The sequence below is a fragment of the Phyllobates terribilis genome, unplaced genomic scaffold, assembly GCF_046119375.1.
Source record: "Phyllobates terribilis strain yellow unplaced genomic scaffold, ASM4611937v1 Scaffold_4__5_contigs__length_816908805, whole genome shotgun sequence".
Classification (NCBI taxonomy): Eukaryota; Metazoa; Chordata; class Amphibia; order Anura; family Dendrobatidae; genus Phyllobates; species Phyllobates terribilis.
Window position 1 is genome coordinate 81,145,505 of NW_027362764.1, and position 12,812 is coordinate 81,158,316.

The window sequence follows — 12,812 nt, forward strand, 5'->3', positions numbered from 1 at the left end:
GAAGTAACAATCACTAACGTGATCCCTCCATATCATTGGGACAGCAAACGGCATTGAAGATCGCGATCCTGTCATCCAGAGTCTTAGATTGGCAGAGCAGGAAGTGCAACATACTGTATATGAGATGCCCAGGACTTATCTTGGTCCCCAATTGCACCACCAAAATATAGTTCATATGCTTTCTTAATGAATGGACTTATGTTTCTTCTCTGACTTTTCAGAGTGTACTCACCGCAAACGTAACAGAAATTGTCACGGCTATTATGACACTAACGAGACATTTAATAGTCAATTTATTACAAAATACTAGCAATACAAGCAATTGCAATGAAGATTGATAGCGGAAACGGTAATGTTCATGAACTCAAAATTCGACCGGCTACAGCTGACACCACATATATAATGATGTCGTAACTATGGCAACATGCCATTATTATAGACCCGTCTGGGCATGTCTGTTACAAGTCCAGACAAGAATTCTTTATCGAATTTGTACTATATTCATGTATATTACATTTACACTGCAATAACATATTTTTCTGATTTCCTCTCTTAAATCGGGACCATGACTTCTATATAAAGTAGAACACCCAAATTCATTCAAGAGACAAAAACCTTGTTATTCAGTGTATTTAGTCCTGGCATTTGAAAGCACACAGGTCCATGCTGCTCCCCCCTTTCCACATGGAGGTCTCTATTACAAATATTTCTCTGCCAGGAGGAAATCAAGATTTAGGCTATGTGCGCACAGTGCGTATTTGAAACAGAAATTTCCTGTGCGTTTCTGCATCTCCTTGGCAGAAAAAATGCATGCGGATTTTACATGCGTTTTTGACGCATTTTTTTAAGCATTTTTGTACATCAATTAATGCTTTTGGAGCTAAATAAAGTTATTTGGTGGGACATTGCTTAAACCTTGGATTACCATCAGAACTGGGGAGAGTATATTGGTTAATTTGAATGATTAAAGAATGTGTCTTTTGTATTTCAAATAAAGTGTTTACTCTGTGTCTATGTGTTTATTTAACGCTTTACTTTACTTTAACCCCTTAAGGACCGAGCCACTTTGTAGGTTATTAACTGGGCCAATTTTTTCAATTCTGACCATTGTCACCTTATGAGGTAATTACTCTGGAACGCTTCAACGGATCCCACTGATTCTGAGATTGTTTTTTCATGACATATTGTACTTCATGATAGTGGTAAAATGTCTTCGATATGACTTGCGTTTATTTGTAAAAAAACCCCGAAAATTTGGCGAAAATTTTGAAAATTTTGCAATTTTCAAACTTTGAGTTGTTATGTCCTGAAATCAGAGAGATATGTCACACAAAATAGCTAATAAATAACATTTCCCACATGTCTACTTTATATCAACGCAATTTTGGAAAAAAAAATTGTTAGGAAGTTATAAGGGTTAAAAGTTGACCAGCAATTTCTCATTTTCCAACAAAATTTACAAAACCATTTTTTTAGGGACCACATCATATTTGAAGTGAATTTGAGGTGTCTATATGACAGAAAATACCCAAAAGTGACACCATTCCTAAAACTGCACCCCTCAAGGTGCTCAAAACCACATTCAAGAAGTTTATTAACCCTTCAGGTGCTTCACAGGAACTGATGCAGTGAAGAAAAAAATTAACATTTAACTTTTTAAAAAAAAAAATTAAATTTAGACCCTTTTTTATTTATTTTCACAAAGGTAACAGATAAAAATGGACCACAAAATATATTGTGCAATTTCTCCTGAGCATGCTGATACCCAATATGTGGCGGAAAACCACTGTTTGGGCACACGACAGGGTTCGGAAGGGAAGGAGCGCCATTTGACTTTTTGAATTAAAAATTTACTGGAATAATTAGCGAACGCCATGTCACATTTGGAGCGCCCCTGATGTGCCTAAACAGTGGAAACCCCCCACAAGTGACCCAATTTTGGAAACTAGACCTCTTAATGAACTTATCTAGATGTGCAGTGAGCACTTTGAACCCCAAGGTGCTTCACAGAAGTTTATAACATAGAGGCGTAAAAATAAAAAAAAATCACAAAAATGTTCTTTTAACCCCAATTTTTTTAATTTCACAAGGGTAACAGGAGAAACTGGACCCCAAATGTTGTTGTGCAATTTCCCCTGAGCATGTCGATACCCTATATGTGGTGGAAAACCACTGTTTTGGCACATAGCAGGGCTCGGAAGTGAAGGAGCGTCATTTGACTTTTTGAATTAAAAATTTGCTTGAATAATCAGCGAACGCCATGTCGCATTTGGAGAGCCCCTGATGTACCTAAACAGCAGAAACCCCCCACAAGTGACCCCATTTTGGAAACTAGACCCCTCAATGAACTTATCTAGATGTGTTGTGAGCACTTTGAACCCCCAGGTGCTTCACAGAAGTTTATAATGTAGAGCCGCGAAAATAAAAATAATTTTCTTTTAACCCCTGATTTTTTATTTTCACGAGGATAACCGGAGAAAATGGACACCAAAATTTGTTGTGCAATTTCTCCTGGGTAAGCCAATACCTTATATGTGGATGAAAACCACTGTTTGAGCGCACAACAGGGTTCAGAAGGGAGGGAGGGCCATTTGACTTTTTGAATGCAAAATTGGCTGGAATTAGAGCGGGCGTCATGTCGCATTTAGAGAGCCCCTGATGTGCCTAAACAGTGTAAACCCCCCACAAGTGGCCCCATTTTGGAAACTAGACCCCTCAAAGAACTTATTTAGATGTATGGTGAGCACTTTGAACCCCCTGGTGCTTCACAGAAGTTTATAATGTAGAGCCGTGAAAATTAAAAAAAAATAAAAATCACAAAATTTTTCTTTTTGAGCCCCTGATTTTTTATTTTCACAAGGGTAACAGGAGAAAATGGACCTCTCATTTTGTTGTGCAATTTCTACTGCATACGCCAATACCTGCTAATAATTGGGAACTACTTTTGAGGCACAGTGCAAAGGTCAGAAGGGAAGGAGCACCATATTATAGTGCAGATTTTACTGTTGTGGTTTGCAGGTGACATGACCCACTGGGAGAGCCCCTGAGGTGCCAGAACAGCAGATTCCCCCATAAATGACCACATTGTACAAACTACACCTCTCAATGAATTCATATAGGGGTGCAGTGATCATATTGACACCACAGGTGTGTCACAGAATTTTATACCATTGGGCAGTGAGGAAAAAATAATTACATTTTTACCACCAAAAAATTGTTTTAGCCCCAGATTTTACATTTTCACACTGGGATAATGGATAAAAATGGCACCAAAATTTGTCCCATAATTTCTGCTGAATGTGGCAACACCTCATATGTGGCTGTACAGTACTGCTTAGCCATATGACGAGACTCAGGAGGGACGGAGCGCAATTTGCCTCTTGGAGTGCAGATTTTCCTAGAATAGTTTGCGGACTCCATATACAAAGCCCCTAAGTGCTAGAAGAGCAGAATCCCCCCTCAAGTGACCCCATTTTGGAAATTATACCCCTGCCAAACATGTGGACACTAAATGTGGTTTAGACACACTGCGATGCTCAGAAGGGAGGGGGGATTTCAATTTGGGAGAGCAGAATTTGCTGAATTTCTTTTGGGAAACGAGGAGCCATTTTGTGTTTCCAGAGCCTTTGTACTACCAGTAACGTGGAAGCCCCCTATATTTCCATTAACAAATGATAGACCTGAGTGGGGGCTTTTATGTGAAGCTTTTATTGGGAACATTTTACATAACATTTTAGATCACATTTATCCGGCGCTCTACGCTGAGCACTTACTTTGGGGTTTCCATCTAAATCTCTGAATGACGTGATTCAGATGAAACCCCTGAGGGATCCATTCACTATAATGAGATGAGGCAGCAGAGTTACTCTGGACGCCGTCTGGCCTCTGTTCAGCGTTGTCCTTTCCAGAGGTGCACAAAACTGTGGCCGACCACGCTTTTATCTACGCCTAAAAAGCTGGACACCGCCAAATCATAGGTCAGACGGCATCCATAGTGCCTCCATCTGCCTAATTACAGGGAATCTTCCGTCAGGAGTTCCATCTGAATCACATATTTGAGAGATTTACACGGAAACCCCGATGTAAGCGCTCAGCGTAGAGCGCAGGATAAATGTGCGCCAAGCCATACTGCGATCTTTGGAAGGCAGAATAAACAAATCATCAGCACTTGAAGAATTGGTTTTATTTATTTTTTACGTTGTTCCTCGTGCAGTATAAAAATGATAAGGCGATTTTATTCTTCGGGTCAGTGCGATTACAGCGATGCCAGATTCATATGGGGTTTTTATGACTGACTGCTGTCACACACTAAAAGACGCTTTTTTTTGCAAAAACTAATGTTTGCATTGCCATATTTTGAAAGCTTTAATTTTTCCATATTTTGGCCAACAGAGTCATGTAAGGGCTTGTTTTTTGCAGGACAAGTTGACGGTTTTATTGGTACCATTTTCGGGCAAATTACATTTTTTGATCGCTTTCTATTCTGATTTTTGGGAGGCAGAATGAACAAAAACCAGCAATTCAGGATTTTTTTTTTTTGTTTTTTTGTTGTTACTTGCGTGGCAAAATTGATAAGGCAGCTTTCTTTGGGTCAGTACGTTTACATCGGTACCACATTTATGTATTTTTTTTTATGTTTTTGCGCTTTTACATAGTATAAACCATACATTTTTTTTAAAAACTTGATAAAAACCTTGTTTTTTCATCATACTGATAAAATAAAAAAGTTACAGCTCTCTGTCATGCTAGGTGTCACAAACCGATCGGAGCCACGTGCCCTTGATCCTTCCTCACAACTTCCGTGAGTTCCGGGTTTAGGATAATGTGAAGCGAGCTTATAAATTTTATATATTTATTTACTCAAAAGAGCGAAGCTAGGTACAGTATATACAAGCGGTTACAAGATATATATATACAGTAGTCAGACAGATACAGTAAGGAAGCAGTAATACGATACAGTAAAATTAAAAGGAATAAAAGTGAATATACCACACTTTCATCAAAGGTCTCTGGATACGGCAGGAAGGGTGCTGTCATGGGTCCAGGGCGGTTCCTAGTGTCTTTCTGCCCATCTGTAGCGACAGGTGACCCTCAACATAAGACACCTCCTCTCTCTCAGGGGGACACATTTATTCGTAACTTGGGCAGGGCAGAAAATAGGCGATTTACATGTATTCTCCTCTTTCCTTCTATCAGACATTTCATAATCCATTTCCCAGCAATATACTTATTGTAAGGTGCGCACGTTAATTGATCTAACACAGGGGCTTCTCCTGACTTCAGAGGTATTCAATTAGCTATTCTTCATTGCCATGATTCAATTAGCTCCCCCATACTCTTGTCAGGAATAGGCGTTTGCACTACAAAGGTATATATCTAAGCTGACCTGTATTCAGTTCTCTCCTGGCTTGTCACCCTGGTGTAAATGGAGGCTCCCAGGGGTTGATGTATGGAAGGGAAACAAGTGCTGATGTAAATACTTTGTCCTCTGGGGTCCTTTGAAGTCAGACAGACTAGCATTCCTGCTGAGACCTTCATAACTAGGAATATGAAATAACTGGGAATATGAAATAACTGAGAATATGAATTTCCAGTCCCTGTCCTCACCACACCTCCCCCTTTTAGAGTGCGTTCGGAGGAAGACCTCTTCGGTCATCATCCACAAGCACTTCAGCTGCCTCCCCTTGCCTGGATAACCCATCTGCGTTACCGTGGGCCCGGCTGGACTTATACCGAACATCAAAGTTGTAGTGTTGGAGTGCTAGGCTCCAACGCAACAACCTTCCGTTCTCACCGGCTACTCGAGATAGCCAAGTGAGGGGGTTGTGGTCCGTCACCACGGTGAAATGGCGCCCGTACACGTATGGCTGCAGATGCTGCAGAGCCCACACGATCGCCAGGCATTCCTTCTCCACCGTAGAGTAGGCCACTTCCCTCGGCAGAAGTTTCCGACTGAGGTATTGAACAGGGTGCTCTTGACCTGCTGAGTCAGGTTGGCTCAGCACCGCACCAAGTCCGTAGGTGCTGGCATCAGTCTGTACTACAAGCGGCCGGGAGTAGTCGTACGCCTGGAGTACAGGGGCTGCCGCCAGGGCAGCTTTCAAGGCCTGGAAGGAGCGCTCGCAGTCCGCTGTCCAGTTGACAGCTTGCGGCAGCTTCTTCTTGGTGAGGTCTGTCAGGCGCTTCGCCAGGGCACTATAGTCCTGTACGAACTTCCTATAGTACCCGGCCGTACCCAAGAAAGACATCACCTGTTTCTTGGTCCTTTGGGTGGGCCAGGTCGTGATTGCATCCACATTCCCGGGTTCTGGTGTCTGTTTCCCCCCACCTACCCGGTGTCCCAGGTATTGGACCTCGGTCATGCCCATCTGACACTTTCCCGGCTTGATGGTCAAGCCTGCCCGGTGGATCCGCCCCAGCACCTCTGACAGGTGCCAAAGGTGTTCCTCCCAAGTGGGGTTGAAGACGGCAATGTCATCCAGGTATGCAGCTGCGAACCCTTCGCACCCTGACAGCAAGGTGTTGACCATCCGCTGGAAAGTGGCGGGGGCATTTTTCATGCCAAATGGCATGACAGTGGGCTCATACAGACCAAAAGGAGTGATAAAGGCTGATTTCTCCTGTGCCTCTGGGGACAGGGGAATCTGCCAGTATCCTCGGCTCAAGTCCATGATAGTCAAGTACTGAGCCTTGCCCAACCGGTCAAGCAGGTCGTCGATGCGCGGCATGGGGAAAGCGTCATCGGCGGTAATGGCATTGAGCCCCCTGTAATCCACACAGAACCGGGTCGTCCGGTCCTTTTTGGGTACGAGGACAACAGGTGAGGCCCATGCGCTGGCGGACGGGCGGATCACCCCCAGCTCCAGCATCTAAGCAATCTCCCTCCATATTTGTTCCTGTACCTCCAAGGAGACGCGATATGCCGTTCGCCGGATAGGGGCGTGATTCCCCGTGTCCACTCGGTGGACTGCCAGCTTTGTCCACCCAACCTTCATGTCCATTTGTGTGCAGTGTTTCCCTATACAGTCTCCCTTGGTCCCAGAACAAGCGGTCCTTGTCTGTCTCCAAGGGGGCTTACCTGCGCGTTCCTTCAAGGCTTCCAGGCTGCTTTCGGCTTGGACAGCCACCTGGAACTCCTGTCTGGAGCCTGCTAACAGGGACCTGAAGGCCGCACTCTCGCTGGATCCCTCAGGGAACAGTGCTGGGGCGTTAACACCAGTGGGCCCAGACCCAGGTGATGGGGTGGAGGAGTCAGGGTGCAAAGCGGCCTCTGCCTCCTGAGCCCTCCTGCTGCGGTTGACCACAGCAATGCCGGGGGTCTCCTCAGGGAGTCCCGTCCCCTTCCCTCACCTGGATGGGTTGTGGGGTCACTGTGGGTTGCCCCAACATGTGATACATACTTGACAGGTTCACTAGGTTTTGAGCTGCTGGAGGGATCATGTGCAAGCTGACAGTTGGGAGGGGCAGGCAAGGCCCCCACCAGCTCCTCAGCCAAGCCAGAGAGTTCATTAGCATGACAATGAATAACATTAGCATTCTCACTGAAAAGTTCAGAGCTGGACATGTCAGCTGAGAGAGCAGGAAGGGGGGCTAAATCCCCCCCAGCTGCACTCCTGCCAGCTGGCACGTCACTACAAGGATCAGCATGTAGGGTACCACAAAGTATAATATCACTTACAGATACATTACCACGGGGCAATGGGGTTGCTCTCTTCCCATACTGAGAGGTGAGAGGCTCCAAGTCTGTCCCCAACAAGATATTAGCAGGGAGACGAGATGTAACCCCAACCTTTATCAGCCCCATGTCCACACCCCAATCCAGATTCACACAAGCCATGGGTAGAGTTATCTTCTCTGTACCCACTCCGCTGACGGTCAGCATCTTTCCAGGGATGATACTCTCCGGGGGTACCAGTTTAGGCTGTACTAGGGTCACATCGGCCCCCGAGTCCCTTAGTCCCATAACCACTTTATTTCCCACAGCCACTTGCTGGAGATTGTCATTGGGCCTGGCCCCACCCCTCCCCACCACATAAACTGTTGGACCTGCTGCTGGGGTTTGGGAAGTAGGGGGGTTCCTCTTCCGGCTAGGGCAGTTCGCCCTGTAATGTCCCGGCTGATTGCAGGCGTGACATCGAGGGGGTCCTCCCTGGGGCTTGGAAGGGGGAACAATGGGGTCCATAGGTTTTCGGGCGGGGGTAGTCTCAGGGGAAACTGCAGGGTTACCCGCAACAGGATTGGTCTCACCCCCCCTCCAGCCGGTGCTGACGGGTCTCTGCGACGTCCGGTTGGCGACGTACTCATCCGCTAGCTCCGCAGCAGTTCTGGCATCTTGGGGTTTCCGGTCCAGGACATATTGCTGCACTTCCTCCGAGCAAATGTTTAAGAATTGCTCTTTGAGGAACAGATCCAAGGTTGCTTCGTCAGGATTGGCTATCTCTCCCTCTGCCCATCTGTGAAGCTGAACACTCATCTGGAGCAGAGTCTCTAGGTGGCTCTCGGTCGGTCGTTTCCTCAGGCTGCGGAATTTCACTCTGTACACCTCAGGCGTTAGACGGTACCTCAGGATCAGCGCAGCTTTGATGAGGTCATAGTCCTGGTACTGGGCTGCAGGGAGAGATGAGAAAGAGTCCAGGGCTCTCCCTCTTAGCCTGGTGGACAGGTTGCATGCCCAGTCTGCCTTGGGTACCTGGTACTGGAGACACACCTGTTCAAACCCTTTCAGGAAAAGGTCCAGGTCTCCGTCCCATTCCAGGACAGGCAGATCCTCTGAGAGCAGCTTAGCTTTTGGGGCTGCTGGAGTCTGTGCTGTTTGAGCCGGTGGGTCCTGCTGGCTCCGCAGCTGGGCTAACTGTAGCTGGTACTGCCTCTCCTCCTTTCTTTCCTGGGCATCTCGCTCAGCTAGCCACTTTCTTTCCTGGGCATCTCGCTCAGCTTGCCACTTTCTTTCCTGGGCATCTCGCTCAGCTTGCCACATGTGGAGCATGGCCTGGCTCTGCTCCTGTTGTCCATCTCTCAGAGCCTGGAGGTAGGCCTGCATAAGACCATCCAGGGCCGGGTTACTGGCCCCTCCAGTTGGAGCTGTGGATTGCAAAACAGAATGTTCAGGATTTTCGTGGGTGTCGGGGGCACTTCCACCCTCCTCTGACACCTCAGTCTGGTCAACGACTGACACCACACTGCCACCTTCCATCTGCTCAGCATCCCCTCTGGTAGCACTCATCTGGGAACCTTTGCTTCTGAGGCAGTATGCCATCCACCAGAGACTGTAGCCAAATAAAAGATAGGACAGAAAACTAAGAGGGGGAAGGGTACAGTATCGCACACACGCTTTCACTGTATACTATGTCTGATCTACTAACTAGCACCGAGCTCAGTTCACAGATATCCAAATCCCAACCGCTGCCACCACTTGTCACAAACCGATCGGGGCCACATGCCCCTGATCCTTCCTCACAACTTCCGTGAGTTCCGGGTTTAGGATAATGTGAAACGAGCTTATAAATTTTATATATTTATTTACTCAAAAGAGCGATGCTAGGTACAATATATACAAGCGGTTACAAGATATACAGTACAGACCAAAAGTTTGGACACACCTTCTCATTTAAAGATTTATCTGTATTTTCATGACTTCGAAAATTGTACATTCAAACTGAAGGCATCAAAACTATGAATTAACACATGTGGAATTATATACTAAACAAAAAAGTGTGAAACAACTGAAAAATATATCTTATATTCTAGGTTCTTCAAAGTTGCCACCTTTTGCTTTGTTGACTGCTTTGCACACTCTTGACATTCTCTTGATGAGCTTCAAGAGGTAGTCACCGGAAATGGTTTTCACTTCACAGGTGTGCCCTGTCAGGTTTAATAAGTGTGATTTCTTGCCTTATAAATGGGTTTGGGACCATCAGTTGTGTTATGCAGAAGTGTGGTGGATACACAGCTGATAGTCCTACTGAATAGCCTGTTACAATTTGTATTATGCCAAGAAAAAAGCAGCTGAGTAAGGAAAAACGAGTGGCCATCATTACTTTAAGAAATTAAGGTCAGTCAGTGCGAAAAATTGGGAAAACTTTGAAAGTGTCCCCAAGTGCAGTTGCAAAAACCATCAAGCGCTACAAAGAAACTGGCTCACATGAGGACCGCCCCAGGAAAGGAAGACCAAGAGTCACCTCTGCTTCTGAGGATAAGTTTATCAGAGTCACCAGCCTCAGAAATCGCAGGTTAACCGCAGCTCAGATTAGATACCAGGTCAATGCCACACGGAGTTCTAGCAGCAGACACATCTCTTCAACAACTGTTAAGAGGAGACTTTGTGCCGCAGGCCTTCATGGTAAAATAGCTGCTAGGAAACTACTGCTAAGGACAAGCACCAAGCATAAAAGACTTGTTTGGGCTAAAGAACACAAGGATTGGACATTAGACCAGTGGAAATCTTGTCTTTGGTCTGATGAGTCCAAATTTGAGATCTTTGGTTCCACCATGTCTTTGTGCGACACAGAAAAGGTGAACGGATGGACTTTATATGCCTGGTTCCCACCGTGAAGCATGGAGGAGGAGGTGTGATGGTGTGGGGGTGCTTTGCTGGTGACACTGTTGGGGATTTATTCAAAATTGAAGGCATACTAAACCAGCATGGCTGCCACAGCATCTTGCAGCGGCATGCTATTCCATCCGGTTTGCGTTTAGTTGGACCATCATTTATTTTTCAACAGGACAATGACCCCAACCATACCTCCAGGCTGTGTAAGGGCTATTTGACCAAGAGGGAGAGTGATGGGGTGCTACGCCAGATGACCTGGCCTCCACAGTAACCAGACCTGAACCCAATCGAGATGGTTTGGGGTGAGCTGGACCGCAGAGTGAAGGCAAAATGGCCAACAAGTGCTAATCATCCCTGTAAACTCCTTCAAGATTGTTGGAAGACCATTTCCAGTGACTACCTCTTGAAGCTCATCAAGAGAATACCAAGAGTGTGCAAAGCAGTCATCAAAGCAAAAGGTGGCTACTTTGAAGAACCTAGAATATAAGACATATTTCCAGTTGTTTCACACTTTTTTGTTAAGTATATAATTCCACATGTGTTAATTCATAGTTTTGATGCCTTAATTGTGAATGTACAATTTTCATAGTCATGAAAATTCAGAAAAATCTTTAAATGAGAAGGTATATCCAAACTTTTGGTCTGTACTGTATATATACAGTAGTCAGACAAATACAGTAAGGAAGCAGTAATACGATACAGTAAAATTAAAAGGAATAAAAGTGAATATACCACACTTTCATCAAAGGTCTCTGGACACGGCAGGAAGGGTGCTGTCATGGGTCCAGGGCGGGTCCTAATGTCTTTCTGCCCATCTGTAGCGACAGGTGACCCTCAACAGAAGACACATCCTCTCAATCAGAGGGACACATTTATTCGTAACTTGGGCAGGGCAGAAAATAGGCGATTTACATGTAATCTCCTCTTCCCTTCTATCAGACATTTCGTAATCCATTTCCCAGCAATATACTCATTGTAAGGTGCGCACGTTAATTGATCTAACACAGGGGCTTCTCCTGACTTCAGAGGTATTCAATTAGCTATTCTTCATTGCCATGATTCAATTAGCTCCCCCATACTCTTGTCAGGAATAGGCGTTTGCACTACAAAGGTATATATCCTAGCTGACCTGTATTCAGTTCTCTCCTGGCTTGTCACCCTGGTGTAAATTGAGGCTCCCAGGGGTTGATGTATGGAAGGGAAACAAGTGCTGATGTAAATACTTTGTCCTCTGGGGTCCTTTGAAGTCAGACAGACTAGCATTCCTGCTGAGACCTTCATAACTGGGAATATGAAATAATTGGGAATATGAAATAACTGGGAATATGAATTTCCAGTCCCTGTCCTCACCACACTAGGTATGGGGAGGACCCAGCATACAACGGTGGGAAAAGACGGGAAGCCCAAAAACTAAGGAAAGGGAGAATGGAGACCCCTAGGCAGATCTAACAACACCCTATCGTCTCTCATGGTACATGCTCTCCACACTGCCCTCTCCTTTCCATACTGCGCCCCCTCTTCACACTTTCCTCTCACACTGTGTCCCCCCTATAGGGCCCAATCTCTATACTGTACATTCTCATCACACTCGCCCCTCCTTGGCTTACTGTCCCCTCCTGGCTGTGCCCTTACACTGTTCCCCCATGCTACCCCTCCACACTTCTCAGTCTCTATTCTGTGCCCACTCACACTTTTCTCCCTCATGAGGTCTCCTCACACTAATCCTCTCAATAGTCTCCGTGCACGTTTCCCCCTCCCTCCTCATACTGTCTCCTCTCACGTCCCCCTCTGCTAACTATACTGTCTCCTCACATATTTACCCCCTCACTCTCCATAGTTCCTCCTCAAACATCCCCCTGGCTCCCCATACTGTGTCTGCACACATCCCATTACCCTCTCTCCCCATACTGTGTCCGCACCCATCCCCCCACTTGCTCCCCATACATTTCCCCCCTTTGCTCCCCATACTGCGTTCGCACCCAGCCCCTCTCATACGTTCCCCCTACTCACCATACTGTGTCCGCACCCAGCCCCTCACTCACCATACTGTGTCTGCATCTATCCCTCCCTTGCTCAACAAACTTGTGTCCTCAAATCTTCCCTGTTAGATTAAATCTTCCCCACCCCCACATTAAATCCTCCCCATCCACACAGATTAAATCTCTCACCACCACACTGATTAAATCTCCCACCCTACACACAGATTAAATCCCCCCCTCCACACATATTAAATCTTCCCCTCCACACAGATTAAACTATCTTG